The sequence below is a fragment of the Pristis pectinata genome, chromosome 2, assembly GCF_009764475.1.
Source record: "Pristis pectinata isolate sPriPec2 chromosome 2, sPriPec2.1.pri, whole genome shotgun sequence".
NCBI classification, from domain to species: domain Eukaryota; kingdom Metazoa; phylum Chordata; class Chondrichthyes; order Rhinopristiformes; family Pristidae; genus Pristis; species Pristis pectinata.
Window position 1 is genome coordinate 123,343,803 of NC_067406.1, and position 20,640 is coordinate 123,364,442.

Here is a 20,640-nt window from a genome sequence, read left to right on the forward strand (position 1 = left end):
AGGTGATGGTGAGTCACCTTAAATCACTGCAGTCATTCTGGAAGGTACTCCAACAGTTCTGTTGGACAGGCAGTTCCAGGATTAATACCTGACGACCATGAAGATGAAGTAATATATTCCCATGCCAGGCTTTGCCACTTTGGAGGGGAGCTTCCAGGTGGTGGTGTTCCATGTGTTTGCTGCCTTTGCCTTTCTTGGTGGTAGAGATCACAGGTTTGGGAGGTGCCAGGACAAATAACTGCAGGGCATTTTATAGATGGTACACACTGTGTCCATTGTGTGCCAGCGGTGAAGGCTATGAATGCTTAAGGTGATTGTTGGGATGCCATTCATGTGGGCTGCTTTGGCGTGGATGTTGTTGAGCTTCGCTTATCCAGCTAAGTGGAGAGTATTCCATCACACTCCTGTCGTGTACCTTGTAGATGGTGGAAAGGCCCTAGGGTGTCAGGAGCTGAGTCACTCATCACCGAATACCAAGCCTCTGATCTGCTCTTGTAGCCATGGTATTTAGGTGGCTGGTCCAACTGAGTTTCCAATCAATGGTGACCCCAAGGATATTGATGGTTGGGGACCCGGTGATAGTAACGCCATTGAGTGTCAAGGGTAAGTGGTTAAATTCTCTCTTGTTGGATATTTTCATTGCCTTGCACTTTTGTGGTGCGAATGTTACTTTTCACTTATTGGTCCATGTCTGAATGTTGTCTAGGTTGTGCTGAACGCAGACATGGGTTGCTTTGTTGGCTGAGGAGTTGCAAATGGAATTTAATATTGCACAACCATCAGCAAACATCCCCACCCCTGATATAGTGATGGAAGGAAGATCATTGATGAAAGAGCTAAAGGTGGCTGGGTCTAGGACACTGCCCTAGGGCTGGGCTGATTGACCTCAGCAACCACAACCATTTTTCTTTGTATGAGATATGACTCAGGCCATTGAATAGTTTTCCCCTTGGTGCCCATTGACTCTAGTTTCACTGAGGCTCCTTGATGCTTCACTCAGTCAAATGCAACCATGACGACAAAAGCAACTGTCTCACTCGCCTCTGGAATTCAGCTCTTTGATCCACTTTTGTATCAAGGATGTGATGGGGTCTGGGGCGGAGTGGTCCTGATGAAACCCAAATTGTGTATCGGTGAGTACTTTATTGGTGAGTAAGTGCCCCTGATTTCATTGTTGACAACATTTTCCTTCACTTTGCAGAGAGTGGACTGATTGGGTGGTAATTAGCTGGATTGGATTTTACCAGCTTTTTGCAAATGGGACATACCTGGACAATTTTCCAAGTTTTGGGTAGATACCAATGTTGTAAATGAACTGGAACAGCTTGGTTGGAGATGCTGTAGTTCTGGAGTGCAAATCTTCAGTACTACAGCAGTGATTTTGTCTGGTCTTATGGCCTTTGCTGTATCCATTTCTCTCAGCCTTTTCTTGATACCTTGTGGAGTGAATCTGATCAGCTGGAGACAGGTGTGATGGTGGGGTCTCTGGTGGAAGCCGAGGTGTATCACCTATTTGACATTTAGGGATGAGCATGATTATGAATGCTTCAGCCCTGTCATTGCTGAGGATGGGGATGTTCTTGGAGCCTCCTACTCCCATTAGCTGTATAATTGTCCACCATGAGATGTGGTAGGACTGAAAAGTTTTAATCTGATCCATTGGTTTTGAGACTGCTGGTAAATTGGTTTATTATTGTCACATGTCCCGAGGTACAGTGAAAAACTTTGTTTTGCATGCCATCCATACAGATCATTTCATCACATCAGTACATCAAGATAGTACTAGGGAAAAGCAATATAGTGTTACAGTTACAGAGAAAGTGCAGTGCAGGCAGACAATAAGGTGCAAGGCCATGACAAGGTGGATTGAGAGGTCAAGAGTCCATTTTATTGATTAGTACAATGATTAATGCTTAGCTAATCAGCTAATTAGTGCTTATTGCACAGTGCTTTGCTCTCTCTATTGTATTGTCTTTTTTATTTAGCATATAAGTATTATTTTATTGCAGCTTCATTCTGCTGACACCTTATCATTTTTAGGTATGCCTGGTACTGCTCGTGGCATGCTCTTTGTATTCCTCATTGAATCAGCTTTGGTCACCAGCTTTAATAGTAAAGGTAGACTGTGGGATATTCCAAGCCATGAAGTTACTGATTGTGGTAGTGCACATTTCTGTTGCTGATGGTCCATAATACCTTATGGATGTCCAATTTTGAGCTGCCAGATTTGTTTTGGGACGATTCATTTTGCATATCTATAATGCCACAGAACACAGTGGAGGGTAGGCTTGATGTGAAGAAAGGACTTTGTCTCCAGAAGGACTGAGCAGTGGTCACTTCTATCATGGGAAGATACACGGTGAGGATGAGGTCAAGTAGGTTTCTCCCTCATGTTAGTTTACTTGTTACTTTCGGCAGATGAGGTCTGGCAGCAATGTCACTGAGGACTTGATCAGTTCAGTCTGCAATGTGTTACCAGCTCACTCCTGGTGAAGAACAATGAAGTCCACCATTCTTTTCCTTTTAAATTTCCTTTTGTTTTGTTTCCTTTTAAATTTCAATGTCTCCTCCAAGTGTTGTTCAACATAGAGGAGTATTGATTCATCAGCTGAAGGAGAATGGTAGGTGATAATCAGAAGGAGATCTTCTTGCCCATATTTGGCCCGATGCCATGAGACTTCATGGGGCCTGGAGTTGAGGGTAAGGATTCCAAGGGCTGCATCTACACCACTGTGGCACCACCTCTGGTAGGTCTGTCCTGCTGGTAGAACAAGATTGGGGTGGAGTAGTCTGGCACGTTGTCTGTGAGATATGATTCTGTGAGTATGGCTATGTCAGGCTGTTGCTTGAATTGTCTACGGGACAGCCCTCCCTGTTTAGACATAAATTCCCAGATGTTGGTGAGGAGGACTTTGTGATGTTAACTGGGTCCTTCGTCAATGTTAGGCAGTCAGTCCAGTTTTATTCCTTCTCTATTTAGAAGTAGCAGCACTGGTACAACTGAATGTCTTGCTGGACCAGTTCAGAAGGCATTTTAGAGTCAGCCACATGGGGCATGGGGGCCTAACTGGGTAAGGATGACAGATTTCTTTGCCTGAAGGGCGTACGTGAACCAGATGGGTTTTTATGGCCATCTGGTAGTGTCCTTGGTCAAAGGCAAAGTCGAGTTTATTGTTGTATGCACAGGTGCAATGAAAAACTTACTTGCAGCAGCATCACAGGCACATAGCATTAGAGACACAGCGTTACTAAGACTAGTTGATGTTTTCTTCCCCCTTCCACTAAATTCCAGATTATTAAATGAATTTAAATTCCACAGTTGCTGTGGTGGGACTTGAACTCAGGTCTTTGGATTGTTGGTCTGGGTCTCTGGACTAGCAGTCTGGTAATTTAACCACTACACTACCACCTAATTAGAATAATACACCTTTACTCTTGCCTTCCTAAATACTTCCTGGAGTTTCATGTTAGTTTTCAGTGACTTGTGTACAAGGACACCCAATTCTCTTTGAACATCAACATCATCCATTCTGTCACCATTAAACAACATGATGTGTCAACCCCTTTGCATTGTGCAGTGTTAGTCAGTGGGCAATGCTCTTATTAGACACTCAGCACCAACAGCCATTGTGCACCAATTAAGGTTTTTGGGGTTAACTCAGCCCCTTATTCACTTGAGATGAGGTTTCTAATTGTGGCTTCTTGAAGATCAGGAGGATTTTGAAGAGCCACGATCATCGGTTGTGAAGGAAAACACTTCTGCCAAATGCTCACGGTCAAATGAAGGTGTGAGTTTTGGAGAGAGTGCAGAGTAGGAGGTGGGAGGGCTCCAAGTCGGGATGTTTAGTGCATCAGGAGGAAATGTGAGAGCGGTGGTATGGCATAGTGAGGGGGAAATTGGCAAGCAAAGTGGGACAGAAGATGTAAACAAAAGGATGCAGCACAGAGCAGATCCAGAGTTAGTAAAAACCGTACAAAATCAAAGCTTAGTGGTCTTTATTTGAATATATGTAACAATTGCAATAAGGTAGTTGGGTTGACAGCACAGATAACAACATATGAATATGATCTAGTAGAATATGGAGACACGGGTGCAGGGTGACCAGGACTGGTGCTCAATATTCCAGTTACATGATTTTCCAAAACAGGCCAAGGAGGAAAAGAGGTGGGGTAGAGCTGTTAATCAAGGAAGGTTTCAGAGTGATGTTGAGATGTGATATAAAGACCGTAGATAGCAATACAGAATTGGTTTGGGTTCAAATCATGAAAAGCGGGGGAAAGAAGACACGGGTGGGAGTGGTCTATAGCTTCCAAAAGTTGACATCTTGATAGGGCAGAATATAAATGGGGAAATATCGAGGGCATGTTTGAAGTGAACTGCAGTTGCCATGAGAGATTGTAATCTATATATTGATTGGATGAACCAAACTGGTGAGGGTACCATAAAAGAAGAATTTGTGGAGTTCATCAGGGATTACTTCTGAGAACACTTTGTTAAAGAACTCAGGAACAAGTTAACTTAGATTTGGCCATGAGTAATGAGTAAGGATTAATAAGAGATCCGTGGTTAAAGATCCCCTGGGAGGTAGTGACCACAATATGATAGAATTCCAGGTGAAGCTTAAGACTGAACACCAGAGGACCATAACCACTGTACTAAATTATGTCACTTATAATGGTTTGAAGATGGAGATGTTTAAGGGGGACTGGGAAAATAAGTTAGGAGACAGGTCAGTAGGTGAATATTCAAAGAGCTGGTCCATAACACTCAGCAGGAGCTTATCCCAATTAGAAGAGGTGTTCTATGATAAAGAGGCATAATCCCTGGGGGTTGTGGTAAACTAAGGAGATCAAGGATAATGTTAAATTGAAAAGAAGGGCGTATAAAATGGGAAGTGCTGGTGATAGGCTAGAGGACTGGGAAGATTTTATGATCCAGCAGCGAAAGATAAAGAAAACTCATAAAAAGGGAGAAAATTTCCTCATCATTTAGGAAAGCTGAATTTAATCAAACATAGTCAACATAGATTTACAAAAGGTAAATCATATTCGACAAATCTACTCAAATTCTTTGAGGGTGCGATAGGGAGAGTTGATAGAGGGGAACCAGTACATGTAGTGTATTTAGATTTCCAAAAGGCATTTGACAAGCTGCCACATTAGAGGCTGGTGCATAATTAAGGTACTGGAGAGCTCAAGGTATTGGAGGAAGTGTGTTTGCATGGATTGGAAAGTGGCTTTCACATAGAAAGCAGACAGTTGAAATAAATGGGTCCTGTTCAGGCTGGAAGGACGTAACCGGTGTAGTACCCCAGGGATTGATTCATGGTCCTCAATTGTTTCCTACTTACATTAATGATCTTGAGGAGGGAATTAACTGTAAGGTTTCCAAGTCTGCTGATGATATGAATGTAGGTGGAAGGGCATGTTGTGGTGAAGACCTTGTGATTCTGCAACAGGATATAGATAGATTGTATGATTGGGCAAAATCCTGGAAATTGGAGTTTAATGTGGTGAAGTATGAGGTCATATACTTCGGTAAAAGGAATCAAAATGTAGATTATTATCTAAATGGAGAGAGACTACAAATGAGTGAAGTTCTGGTGTGTGAATCACAAAAAGCTATCAGGCAAGTCCAACAAGTAGTCAAGAAGGCAAATGGCATATTGACCTTTATTGCTAAGTGGTTGGTATTTAAGAATATGAAGGTTTTGTTACAGTTGTGCACGGTGTTGTTGAGGCCACACCTGGAATACTGTGCACAGTGTTGGTCCCCTTGCCCAAAATGATGATATAGGAAAATTGGAGGCAGTCCTTAGGAGACTCACCAGGCTAACTCCTGGGATGAGAAGACTGTTTTATCAAGAGAGGCTGGACAGTTTGGGTTCATAATCCTTGGAGTTTAGAAGAATGTGGGGTGACCTTATTCAAACATATAAGATCCTAAAGGGGCTTGACAGGGTAGATATTGATATATTTCTACTAGTAGAAGAGTTATGAACAAGGAGGCATAGCTGCTCAATAAGGGGCCAGTCATTTAAAACTGAGGTATTTCTTTTCTCAGAGGTTAGTGAATCTGTGGAATTCTCTGCTCTTGAGGGTAATGGATGCAGATCATTGGATATACTTAAGGTGGACATATATAAATATTTGAGCAATCGAGGAATTGAGGGTTATGGGGAACTGGTACAGAAGAGGAGTTGAGGCCAGCATTGATCAGCCACAATCATATTGAATAGTGGGGCAGACTTGAGGGGTCTGGCGACCTATTCTTTCTCTGACTTTCTTCCGTTCTTGTATTCAGAAGAGATTTACTAAAATGATTCCAGGGATGATGATCTTCAGTTATGTTGATAGATTGAAGAAGCTGGCATTGTCAACCTTGGAAGAGAAAAGGTTGTGAGGAGATCTAACGAAGGTATTGAAAATCATGAGAGTTCTAGTAGATGGAAAGAAACAGTTCCCGTTGACAGAGGGGCCAGGAACTATGAGGAGTTAGGTAGCAAAAGAACCAAAAACAACATAAGAGAAAAATGTTCTATGCAGTGAGTAATTTGGATCTAGAATGCACTACTGGGAATTGTACGAGAGGCAGATTCAGTTGTAGCATTCAAAGGGAAATTGAATAAATATCTGAAAGGAAAGAATTTGCAGGGCTATGAAGAGAAGGCAGAGGTGTGGGACTAGCTGGATTGCTTTTAATGAGAGATAGTATGGCTTCAATGGACTGAATTGCCTCCTTTTCTGGTATAACTATTCTGTGATTCCGTGATACCTCCACATTTCATGAGCAGCAGCCAAAAGATATCTGAGTTCTGCAGTGGAAGTTGATGTTGCAAACTCAGTTTGCTGCCATTATCACTGTGCATAACAGGGCATAAAGGAACTGACAGTCCAAGTATCTGTTCCCTAACAGATAATGAGCATTGCTGAGACACCTCCCTGGGGGAGTGGCTGTGGCTGTGTGGGGCACAAACCTGCCAAATTCTCACTGTAAGACAGCATTAGTTCTCCCATCCCTCTCTCTCTGGCAGTGCCCGCATTTTTGAGAGCCAGGTAGCCTGGATTGCTGTTGCCTTTGCCAAAATGGTTCAATCTGCGGTAGGCTCAGAGCCACTCACGCTTGTTGTCCCAAGTCACCTTGAATCTGCTCACGTGAAAGTCAACAGCCTCGGCCACCCACGTTACAGCCTCTGGAGTGGCTCTGCATGATGGTACTTGGGCACATAAAGACATTGGTTGGCAATGAGGAATGTGCAGAGGTGATTAATGGACCTTCTGTGAAATAGGGCATGATGTCATTTGGTTTGTCATGTTTATTTTGTGATGGCTTTTGTTTTTGCATTGCAATCCATTGGATGCTATCGTCATCAGTGACAGAATGGGATAGTTGAGGAGGGGAAATCAAGGCCTTAGTTACTGGAATCACACAAATGTGCTCATCACTAAGCAGCCTGATTGAACAGCTATTTGGGTTGGTTCTTCTTCCCCCCTCCCCCCCAGCTCCACTTCCTCCATTTCTATCCTTCTCTCTTCCACAGCTGTTCATTATCTGGCCGGTGACAAAATCTGAGCCCTCACGATAACATTGTACAGCGTAAAGCAGAGCGCCGCCATTCTTCACACGTACTCTGCCCTGTGCTTCTGTGTTCCTTCAGAGCAGTCCAGGAAATGGAAGCATTCCCTCAACATACCAGTGATCTACTGATCACATACTATGAAGCAGCAGGCTTTTTGTTGTAAACCTGTTGCCATTGGGTTGCAGGCTAGATTCATCAGCCATTTTATTCAGCAGATTGCTCCTGTTGGCCAGTTGCCAACCTTTGGATTGCCAAGATGGCTCAGATGCAGTTGGCACAGCAGACTGCAGCAGAATTACAGCATCGTGGCTGTCACCAGGAAACTGGGCATTGACCTAGATTGATTTGCTGTCCATGGCTGTACATCCGGCAGACATTGAGGGAGTGGAAATATTTTTGGTTTCAATATAGGATGGAACTGATATGCACATAGGCTCAGGGGAATTTGGCAAGCTGAAGCAGCCTGCAATCTTCACATTGCCTGCTGGTCTCCTGTGAGAGAGAATGAATCAGGAGAAAGTGAGTACCCTTAACCAACATTAGATGGCAGTCCTTCCAAGGTAGGCTTATCCAATATCACAGTTTTACCATTAATCTAATTTATCCCCTCTGTGTCTTTATCTAGACAAATATCTTTTTGACAAGAATAGTGTGTAAACACAGAAAAATAATCTGGTGAAAATTTCCCTCATGATAGTTGGACAGGATCCTAAATTTCCCTGTTTTGCTTTGTATATGGTGTTCTTTAGCCATACAAATCCAAGAAATCTTTTTCTCCTAAGTGTTCCTATCCTTGCAATACCTGATGGGAGGGTAGAGTCACAGAGTCCTAAATGGTGAGCAGTACCAGTGAGTTACACACAGCTACATCATGTTGTTATTTGCTACACTACTGGGAAGCTCACTCTGCAAGTTGTTGCACTTGCAATGTTGACTAAACGGTTTTAATCAGTTGTAAGTACACTGACCCACACTCAAAAGGAAAGCTGTTTGGTTGTTTCAAGATGCAGGTATGGTCTTAGTTCTGTTGTTCAGTAGGTTAAAATGTGGGATATGCGTGAATGGGCCATCCTCATTGTTTCAAATGCACCTGTTCAAACTGGTTAGAAAAATAATAACCACAGTAAGTTCATTTTAAACACTAATTCTTTTATTTACAAGCCAATGAAGTAGAAATGGGGAGATGATCTCTACTAAAAATAAGTGGTAAAATACTGTGTGCTGGAAAGGAACTGCACTTAGAATAACGGTGCAGTTAATGTGCATTTGGTCTTCAGAACAATGAGATTTTCAACACACAAGATGCTGGAAGAACTCAGTGGGTCAGGCAGCATCTATGAAGGGAAATAGACAGTTGATGTTTTGGGTCGAGACCCTTCATCTGGACTGAAACGTCGACTGTCCATTTCCCTCCATAGATGCTGCCTGAACCGCTGAGTTCCTTCAGCATCTTGTTCGTTGTTCTTAATACAATAGCTTAACGTGACAAAGACAGTCACAAACATTTAAGAAAACTGCTTAAAATAAAAGTATTAAGATCTTGTACACTTTTATCAGATTCCCTCTCAATCTTCTCTGCTCCGAGGAGAACAATCTCAGCTTTACCAGTCTAACCTTGTTGTGAAGTTCCCCATCCTTGAAACTTTTCTGGCTAATCTTCTCTATATCCTTACTAAGACCTTTGCTTCCTTCCTAAAGTGTGGTGACCAGAATTGGACACATCCTCCCTTCTGGTCTTATCAATGTTTTATAAACATAACCTTCCTGCTATTGTACTTAATGCCTCTATTTCTGAAGACCAGGATCCTATATATTTTAACTATGTTCTAATAACTTTGAAAGACTTCTGCACATGTACATCCAGATACCTCGGTTCTTGCACAACCTTTGGAATGTGCCATTTTCTCTCCATTGTCTGACTGTTCCTCTTGCCACAAGGTATCATTTCACACCTCACTGTATGAGATATCATCCTGTCACTTAACTTCCCATTTTGCCAACCTGTCATACCCTTTTGCAGACTATAACATCCTCCTCTCAGTTATTAGCTGCAAATTTTGAAAATTTAGCCTGCATTCCCATAACCAAATCAATCTTGTATAAAATAAAGAAAAAAAACGCACAAAGGTGCTAGCACTGATCAAGTGCTAAAACTGTGGACATTGTGCAGCTCCTGTTGGTTGAGGATCACTGAGCTGTCTGTGAGACACTGTCTGAGAAGAGCTTTCTTTGCAGGTTTCTTGACACCTTCAACATTGGCTTTCTTGTACAATGTTTTTATTGCCTGTTTTATTTAGAGGCCAGGTTGATGGATATAACAGAGTAGTTCAGGTGGCGTTCAGTCCAACAGTAACCTGTAGCTGTCAAGACATGAGTATTGCTGAATTCCTTGCAGTCTCTTGTTTGGACAATGACATAATCTAACATGTGCATGTGCCTGGCTGCAATGAGGTTTTGTACTTATCCCTCTGATGAAGCAGGATGTTGGTTACTAAGAATGTATTTCAGGCATTTTGTCAGTCATAAAAGGCAGTGCAGGAGACAGAAGCCTTGTAGAGTTAGGAACAGTGTAGGAGCCAGAAGCCCCATAGGTTTAGGAAGAGCTTTGTGGACAGAGGGCCTCTAAATTTAAATACAGGGCTCTGGACAGTCGCCCTTGCATTTAAAGGCTGCCATGGTAGCAAATGAATTCACATCCTGTGGCTTCTTGCCTGAGCACCAGCAGACTATGATTTGCCAACACCAGGCAGCACTAATTCATCCACACCATCCCCTTCCCAATTCCTGCCTCCATTCACTAACACCTCACTGACAACAGCTAACAGAAGCACACCATGTTTCACATGATCACTTCCTTGACCAGCTGTCTTCCTTGAGTTCATAACTGCAGTAGTGCAGCCAATGAATGATTTTTACGCAACACCAGTCACGTCAATTTCTCCTCATTAACCCGTGTCAATTTCCAAAATGGATAGTTATCCACTGTTTTTTCTTTCAGATTTACGGAAATAACAACCAATGCTAAACTTTTTTGAAAATATAAAATATCCCAAATTGATATAGGGGAAGAAAAAGATGAGCCCCTTATCTTTGAAAGAAGGTGATGTAAAGAATAATCTTGGAAATGAGTGCAAGGGAACACACACCATGCAATGCTCTTTGATTTGAATTAAATGGCATGCATTTAGTTGGCATGAGCACTTAAGACCATCAAATATCAGATATCTGTATTGTCAAATTGTGGACAAAATATGCAATTTGTGTGCAGTTTTTAAACACGATTTTTCTCATCATCAAAGCCATTCTTACCATTGCTTCACAATCCTTTTTACAACACTCTTTAGTCAGTCAAATATCCTGCAGTGACTTCTGATATACACACCAATCCAGTGTGTGCATTGTACTATAACTTGAAAGATGATAAAATTACCTGGATGTATTTATATTTATTACTAAATTTACAAAATTTAAGATAACAATTAATAAATTATTACAAACATTAATAAAAGGGCAACTCAATCTATAAATGAAGGAAAAAAGAATTTAAAAATAACTTTGCACTCTCCTACTTAGGCTGATAAGGATGACTTGCCTCCACTTTGGTTTTGTGGGTTCTTAAGTGGCAAGTGAGGCCATTGCGGGAGCCACAGACGCTTCTGCAGATGGAGTAGGTGGTGGGGTAGTTTGTGACATGGTTTGCTCATTCCACCATGGATGAAGGGTCTCTGTGTGCTTCCAATGCATGGTCTCAAGGTTCTCAATACCATCCCAAATTTTCCTTCGCCACTTTGAGAGGTCTTGGGCCAGAGATTCCCAGGAGTCAGTGGGGATGTTGCATTTCTTCAAGGAGGCATCCTTGACTCTTTTCCTCTGAACACGCAGTATTCTCTGATGTCAGAATCAGAACAAAATGTCTGCTCTGGGAGCAAGGCGTTAGCCATGCAAATGGTGTGGCTTGCCCAACATAGCTGACTGTGTGAAACTAGGGCTTTAATGATAGGGATTTTGACCTGAGAGAGATAAGAAATTGGTTTTCTTATTTTCCAGTGATTTCAGAGGATTTTGTGAAGGAACTGTTGATGATATTTTTCCAGTGCGGCCCAATAGACTATTTTCAAGGAGCAACAGAATTATATGACATAGAAACAGGCCTTTTGGCCCACTACACCTATGTCAGCCATCAGGTACTTATCTATATATCCCAATTTTCTAGCATTCATCCTGCAGCCTTCTTTGCCTTGGCATTTCTACTGTTCATCTTAATATGTAAATGCTGTGAGAGTCCTGCCTCTACTACCCCATCAGGCAAATCCCCTACTTCTGACCTTAAACCTATGCTAAGGGAAAAAGTTTCTCATGATCTAAGCTCTTCATAATTTTGAATATCCTAAATTAAACCTTCTCTGCTCCAAGGAGAACAATCACAGCCTATTCAGATGCTGAAATGCTCCCTCCCAGGCAAAATCCTAGTGAATCTCTTCTGCACCCCCTCCAGTGCCATCATGTCCTTCTATAGTATGGTGACTGGAATTACATATATTAACCCAGCTAAATCCTACCTAATGGTTTATATCGGTGTACTATAGCCTTCCTGTTCTTGTATTCTATGCCCCAGCTAATGAAGGCAAGTTTCTTGTATGCTTAACCACCTTATCTACTGCCTGCAAGGATCTTTGGACATGTACACCAAAGTCCTTCTGTTCTTCTATACTCCCTAGGGTCCTACTACTCATTGAATATGTCCCAAACTTATCAGTCCTCCAAAAATTCATCACCTCACAATTTTCCAGGATTAAATTGCATCTGCTATTGATCTGCCCATCTTGGCAAATCATCAATGTCATTCTAGAGCCGAACACTACCCTCCTCACTCTCAATACCACCATCATTTTTCATTTATCTGCAGACTTCAATCATAAGTCCTACATTCACATCCAGATTGTTAATGTAATAACGAACAGAAAGGATCCCAGCAGCAATCCCTGTGGTACACCATTGGTCACAGGCTTCCAATCTCAAAAGCAACCCTTGACCATCACCTTCTGCCTCTTGTCATTTTGATCTAATTTTAGATCCAACTTGCCTAATTGCTCTGGTCCATTGTAAAATAGAGGGTCCAGCTACTCTGAAAGGTGGAGTCTTCAGATTTGGAACAGCCTCCAAGAGTCAGTTAGTTGAGACGATCATTCCTTCTTGAATCAATTCTCATTGCAATTGTAAATGTTGGACCCTTCACTAGATTCAGAATGGAATCTGCCTATGCTCTACTTTGTTGAGCAACATCTCATGTGCAGCCAAAGAACTGGGGGTTCTGTTATTGTGACAGGATGAAAAAGTGCCAATTTCTTTCCAGAAGCACAACTTCATTTAAAGTTATCTACAAAGTGAAGATGTTTCACCTCTAAATTATACTCCAAGTATTATGTCATTATTTCACTCTTATTGTTTGTACAACTCTGGGGTACAGTTTTGCCCCTTATTGTTTAGCCAATCAATGGAAAAAAAACCTACTACTCTTCATAAACAGCAATAATCTTGAGTACCTCCACCTGTCCTCCATCTTCAATCAACAATGACTCAGAAAAGAAACAGAACTATGTTTATCAAAACACATATTAAATATAAATGCATGATGAAGACACAAGAGAACTGCAGATGCTGGAAATCTGGAACAACACACGAAATGCTGGAGGAACTCGATGGGTCAGGCAGCATCTATGGAGGGAAATGGACAGTCGATGTTTCGGATCGAGATCCTTCTTCAGGATTGGAAATATAAAAGCATATTTAAATAGATAAAATACGAGGCATCTGTAGAAGCTTTGACTTTGGCTGGGTTGATGCAAGACAAACAAATGATAGCCTTCAAACAATAACAGATTTCCAGCATCTGCAGTTTTTTCTTCAAACAATAATAGTGGATAATTTTAATTTTGCAATTTACATTTGTAATTACGCAATGCACTAAAACAAAATATAATGAAAAGTAATTAAAATTTTGATTTCATATTTTATAATCTGATGGGACTGTGGTTGAAGTTTTAATTTGAAAATGATGTGGGTGTTTTGTCGCCACTGGAATTTTACTGAAATGATTCCATGTCACTAATTACCCAGCCATGTTTAAACTTGTTATTCACACCTTCTTCCTTTCTCTGATCATTAAAAGCTGCTTGGAATCTAAGGCTTGCAGAGTCACATGGTCTGTAAGTACTTATAGGATAATAGCTGCCTTGTGCTGAGTGTAAAGAGGTGATTTAACTGTAGAGTCTGATGACTTCATAAACTAGAGGAGCAGAGCTCTCTAATTTATGATTCCCTAAATGGCTCAACATGAAGGGTTGAGATCAGGGTCTAAAGGAGGGAAATTGAAGGCCAGATGAGGAACATGAGGAGAAACATATGGTAAAATTTAGAACATCATTGAATATCAACAATGCTAATTCTTTGTTTATTATATCTAAATAAATAAATTGTTATATAAACCTTATTTGAATTAGAAATATGTTTTGATGGAAAATACTATGATGCAGGCTAAGAAGGGCAATATCAGCTTACTAAAGTAAACATTGCTTTAATGGGTGTGTAAATAGAGAAGCATTCAAATAAAGTCAAAATTGCCACCAATGTTTTTTTTTCATTATTCAAACTGAACATAAGAAAATAGGAGCAGGAGAAGAACAAGTAATCCATATTTTTGTCATGGAGAGGTACAGCATGGAAATAAGGCCTTTGGCCCACTGGGCTTGCACTGATCATCAACCCCCAATTTCTAAACTAATACTATACTAATCCATTTTATTCTCCCTACATTCCTATCAACTTCTCCCAGCTTCTAGCGGTCACCTATACACTTAGAGTCGCTAATTAACCTACCAACCCACACATTTTCAGGATGTGGGAGGAGGCCAGAGCACTCAGAGGAAACCCACGTGATCACAGGGAGATCTTGCAAACTCCACACAGACAGCATTGGAGATCAGGATTCAATCCAGATCATTGGACTGTGCGGCAGCAGCTCTCCCAGCTGTGCTATCCTAACGGATAGCATTTTGGGTAGCATTTGGTCGAATCCAGGGAAGGACCAATTGCTCAGGTTTCCTGCTCTCGAGTTGTGCTGAAAATTGTGTGTGGACTGTTCATAAAGACAGGATTACACTCTATGGTGATGTTCTCCACATCGAAGAAGGCTGCTGAACACCAAATGCTGGATTTTAATGCAGTGGGTATTGTGTAGAACGACTAACAACAAATTAGGTAAGGACAATAGGAAGTACCTTCAGTTCAGGATGGTGAGGTGAAAATAGACTTTGCTGACTAACTTCACCTCTGTATCCGCAACCCAACTCCTGCCATTTCCAGGTTCCAGCATCTGCAGTCTCTTGTACATATCGCCTGCCAGCTCTTGCTCCACCCCTTCACTCCACTGGTTTATACTGGGAACCCCCCCCCCCCTAATTCATTCCAGATAAAGGGTCTTCACCCGAAACATTAACTGTCCATTTCCCTCCACGAATGCTGCCTGACCTGCTGAGTTCCTCCAGTGTTTTGTGTTTTGCTCCAGATTCCAGTATCTGCAGTCTCTTGTGTCCCCATCCTGCCATTCCTACCCTTGAAATCTATAAAATGATCATTGGGTGGGCCCTACAATATGACAACAAGCTGCATCACCAGATTGCCAACTAGGAAATGAAGACAACAATTATCTCAATGCCTGCAGGAGGAAAAGGGTGGAAAACTGATATCTCCTCTCCTTTACATACATACACAAACAGTTATCTTCTCTCCCCAACAAAAACCCATTTCATAATAAACCTCTCCCTTAAATGAAAAGGTGGAGTGACTTTAAGTAGACACTTGCATAGTGCTACAACACAGTGCACAACTTTGCATAGTGCAATATCCTCTAAACGCATCCTTGCTGTTCACATCACATTTTAAAAAGACAACTAATTGCAGTTGTGATTTCTAAAGTGAGGAATGTTATTTGCAATCAGTTTTAGCCACAACTGGCTGATCTCAAGTCATTGGGGAGGTCATGAATCCCCACCGCCCCACTCCCCCCCACTACTGACCTTCCAGTGACTATTACTGGTCCACGATGAGCTTTCCAGGGCAGATAAAGTGCAGCTCTGGGCAGGTTCCTGCAGCACAAAATGCAGCTCTTCTGTGAAATAAGCTTGCCTGAAAATTTCCCCTTTACTCTCACCCTCTTCTGCAGTTAATGTTTGTGTTTTATTGCGATTTATTGATTGTCCCTATTCCTCCCTCCTACAGTTTGAATTGACTAACCATGTAACCATTGGCCTAGTTTTTGTTTCAAGACAACGGCATAATTTTGCTGATTTCCTTTCTTTCAATCACTTGGTCCACATTCTCACGCCTGAAATATTCATTGAAAGTAAGGCCCATTTAGCCAATCATTTGCTAATGGGGCTATTTTGAATGAATGTATTGAAATTGGTCAGTTTGCAGACAGATGTCTCTGATCGAATTTGAATTAGTGATATTGATAAAATGTCACTTTGAAGATGCAGTGTTAACTCTGCCACTGCGGGGGTGCATTATTATCGATTAACAACGGAGTGTCACAGGCACATACTTAGTTACAATTTTGATTCAAAATGAGTTTTACATCCAGAGGTCAGAGTAACCTTGTGATTTCTAACCTCATGAAACAAAAAAAACACTGGTTCAGTAACCTTGTGATTGTTCATTCTTCATGTTTACTGCTGAGAATTCACAAACTGTAAAGAGTTCTGGCATTTATGTCTAAACACCACATCAATAGATTTATTTAAAATATTAGTTACACTCACTCATGTTTCCTCAAACTGAATCATAAAAGTTCATTTTTAATTTGCTTTTATTTTCTTTCTTTTCACCATTTCTTTTGCAGTATCAGTTTTGGCTGATGTTATTCAAGGTTACCACTGGCTTCCCCCTCCCTATTTTCCTAATCTCAACTCTTGATCCTGAGAGCACATGACTCTCCATATCTGAATACACTTAGATCCCACGGCACCAGGGATAACCATTGAAAGAAAAGAAACATTTGCCTTTCTATAGTGCCTTTCTTGACGTCCCAAAGCACCTTACGGACAATTAAGTACTTGTGAAGTGCAGTTATTGTAGCTCAGGCTATCACTCAACCAGGACTAACACTTGACATTGAGTTGAATTTCTTCTTCTTGTGGAGCCACATGGAAGGTACACCATAGGACCTATTCCAGGGCAATCTTGTTGGAATGTAACAAAAAAAAGGAAGCACATGATTTGTGTATAACAGCACCTCGCAAACAGCAATGTGATAAAGACCAGATAATCTATTTAGCCTAAGGTTCCGATACAGGGTCATCAACCTGAAATGTTAATTCTGTTTCACTTTGCATAAATGCTGCCTGACTTGCTGAGTGTTCCTAGCATTTTCTGTTTTTATTCCAAATGTCCAACATCTGCATGATTTTGATTTTCTATTTAGCCTTCAGGCTGACGGATTAATATTGGGCAAGATATTTGGAAAAATTCTTCTGCAAAACTCAATGGTGGCTCTTTATTAGGGCCATGCATCTTATTGTCTGCCTGCACTTTCTCTGTAACTGTAACAGTTTATTCTGTATTCTGTTATTGTTTTCCCTTGTACTACCTCAATGCACTGTTGTGATGAAATGACCTGTATGGATAGCATGCAAAACAAAGTTTTTCACTGTACCTCAGTACATGTGACAATAATAAACCAATTTACCAATATTCATTTCAGCCCTTTGCTATATCGTGCAGGCATGCATGAAACAGGAATCCAGCCTGGATATTTAGTGGAACTGGACTTGATGTTAGTCAGTTTATCATACAACATGGTAAAAGGTCTTTCGGCCCACAGAGTTTGCGCCAACCACCATGCATTCATTTACACAAATCCTATACTAATGCCATGTTACTCTCTCCACATTCCCATCAATTGCTCCCACGTTCTACTCCTCACCTACACACGAGGGATTGCACATGTTTGGGATGTGGGAGGAAACTGGAGTATCCAGGAGACACCCGTGCAGTCACAAGGAGAACGAGCAAACTCCACACAGACAGCGTTCGAGGTCAGGATTGAACGCAGGTCTCTGGAGCTGTGAGGCAGGAGGTCTACTTGCTGCACTATTGTGCCAGAGTCTACATGTTGAAAGAAATATGGGAAGAATTATCTGTGGTGGCTTTGTGTGTAGATTTGTTTCCAATAGTTAATGTTTGTAAGCATCTGCCACCACAGTCTCCACTTCCAAATAAATTCATGGGACATTTTCCATTCACCCGAGACGGTAGATGGGGCCTCATTCTAGCATCCGCAGAAAGATGGCATGTCTGTCAGTGTATTGTTCCCTCAGTATTGAACTGTTGTTTCAATCTAAATTTTGTGTTCAGGTCCGATCATTTAGAATTTTTCTCTTGCATTACATTTGCTTCCCCTCGTCCTTCTAACCAAAAGAGATCATTTTGCAGTTTTCTGGATTAAATTTCATTTGCTACCTATCCATGTCTTCTTGAAGTCTATTACTGTACTCCTTCACTTGATATCAGAGGTAATCAGATTTTGCATAGGCGATGCAGTGGTTGAGAGATGTGATCACGATGAAGAGCTGAGTACTGTCAGCATACATGTTGAAACTGTTGTGCTCACAGAAGATCAGAACTTATGTTTTAGGTTACAATTATTTTTGAATTCTTTAAGGCTTGTAAACTCAAACACTTGTGCAAAGAAAATATTTGCCAAAATTCTCCACAGTTTTTCTTATGAACAACAGGAAATTGCTTTAAATGGTTCTTAGAAAGGCTGTCTCAGGATTTCCACTGCTCATTGATGATGGGTGGAGAAGAACTGGAATTAGGCAGGCAGTGGGAAAATGGCTTTAGTATAGTAATAATATGGTGTAGTAATAACATAGTTAGAACCCTAATAGAAGTATAAGCTCTACTGACGTAAAAATGAACAAGACAATCAACTCTACCTGTTGCAGTCATTTGCTAAACTTTACAGATCACAAATCCGTATTTCTACATTCTCCAAGTCACAGTGTAAAACTTCTAAGATCCATCATGATTTGCTGGAAGCCCTCTACGACAATTATTAACCATTGTCTAGCATCTGACAAAACTGTTGATTACTTGTAACATCCACATCCTGACCCCGCCAAACTCAGAATTAGACACAGCAACAACTTGTGTGCACATAGCATCCAGAATGTAGATAAACAATCCAAACAGCTTTGCAGCAGTGCCAAGAAAAGCTGGCTTTCAAGTAATGGACATATTAGGAGAAGTGACCAAAAGCTTGGTCAAAGGGGCAAGGCAGAGAGCCAGACGGCTTTATAGGGAGAAATTTCAGAGCATGTGGCCTGGTGATGTGAAGGAACAGATAATATTAGGGCAAAAGGAGGGGTAGCTACAAAAGGACAGATCAGATGAATGAAGAGGTTACGGAAAAAGGAGGTTGTAACACTGGAGGAGGTTTCAGTGAAGGAGAAGTGAGGTCATGTTGGGGTTCAAACACAATGGTGATAATTTTAATTTGGATATGTCAGGAGACCGGGAGCCAATACAAATGACTGAGGGTAGGAACGGCTTGGTAGGAGATAGGATTCACCACACGTGACGAGTGCAGTAGTGGGCCAATTGTCTCTTTGAGCCTGCACCACCATTCAACAAGATCATAGCTGATTGGCCTCGTTCATTACTTTCCCACTCTCTCTCTATTCCCTTTTACTCCCTTCTGGTTTAAATGTTTGTCAAACATCCAGACAACTGAGTTGAAATTTATGGACGTTGAAGATAGGAGGTCAAGCAGAAGACCATTGGAGTAATGGAGAAAAAACAGTACATAAAAGCATTAATGAGGTAAGCACTCAGGTAGCTCAGTTTTGTTGGGAAAGCCACACAGGTACATTATGGAAGGTAAACTATTTTCCTTAGTCAGACATCCCACCGTCCAGTCCAGCTCTTACGATATACCAAGTTGGCTGATTAGCACTCTGTAATCCATTCCTGCATTTCCCAGCTAGTGAACATAGAACAGTACAGCACAGGAACAGGCCCTTAAGCCCACAACATCTGTGCAGACCTTCATGCCAATCTAACTAATCCCACCTGCCTGCACATGGTCTGTATCCCTCCATTCCCTGCCTGTTCATGTGTCTAAATGCCTCTTAAATGCCACTATCGTGTCTGCTTCCACCACTTCCCCTGGCAGCGCGTTCCAGGCACCTGCTTCTCTCTGTGGAAAAATTTACACCTCTCCTTTACACTTCCCCCCTCTCACCTTAAATCTATGCCCTCTAGTATTTGACATTTCCAAACTGGGGAAAAGACTCTATCCATCCTATCTATGCCTAAGGGAAGAGTGAAATATTTAGAACATAGAACAGTACAACACAGTACAGGCCCTTCGGCCCACGATGTTGTGCCAACCTATATAAACTCCTACTCCATGATCAATCCAACCCTTCCCTCCTACACAGCCCATAATCTTCCAGTTTTCTTACATCTATGTGCCTAAGAGTATTTTAAATGTCCCTATTGTATTCCTCGACCGCCACCCCCAGGCACCCACCACTCTCTGTGTAAAAAACATCTCCCATAAATTTTCCTTCTCTGACCTTAAACTGATACCTTTTGGTATTGGCCATTGCCGCCCTGGGGAAAAGCTGCTGGCTGTGCACTCTATCCATGCTCCTTGAAATTGCTCACAATATATTTAGTGGAATTTAGTGGAATATTAAATCTGCCACAGGCCAGCTCAATCCACAGTTGCCAACTCTGATTACATGTACAGTAAAACTAATAATCTAACATGCTCATGATTTTGGTGATGCCAATCAAGCAGATTTTACAGATTATTAGATGTTATTCCTATTAATAACTTTTTAAATTCACTATTTTTAGATGTAACACAGTAATGATAATAAATTTTCCAGTAAACTAGGTAAATTGAAAGGGAAGGTGGGAACCAGAGCCCAGGTGAGTGGAAAGAAGCACCCAGTGAGTGGAATGGGAGCAGTGCAAATTTACTCAGTAA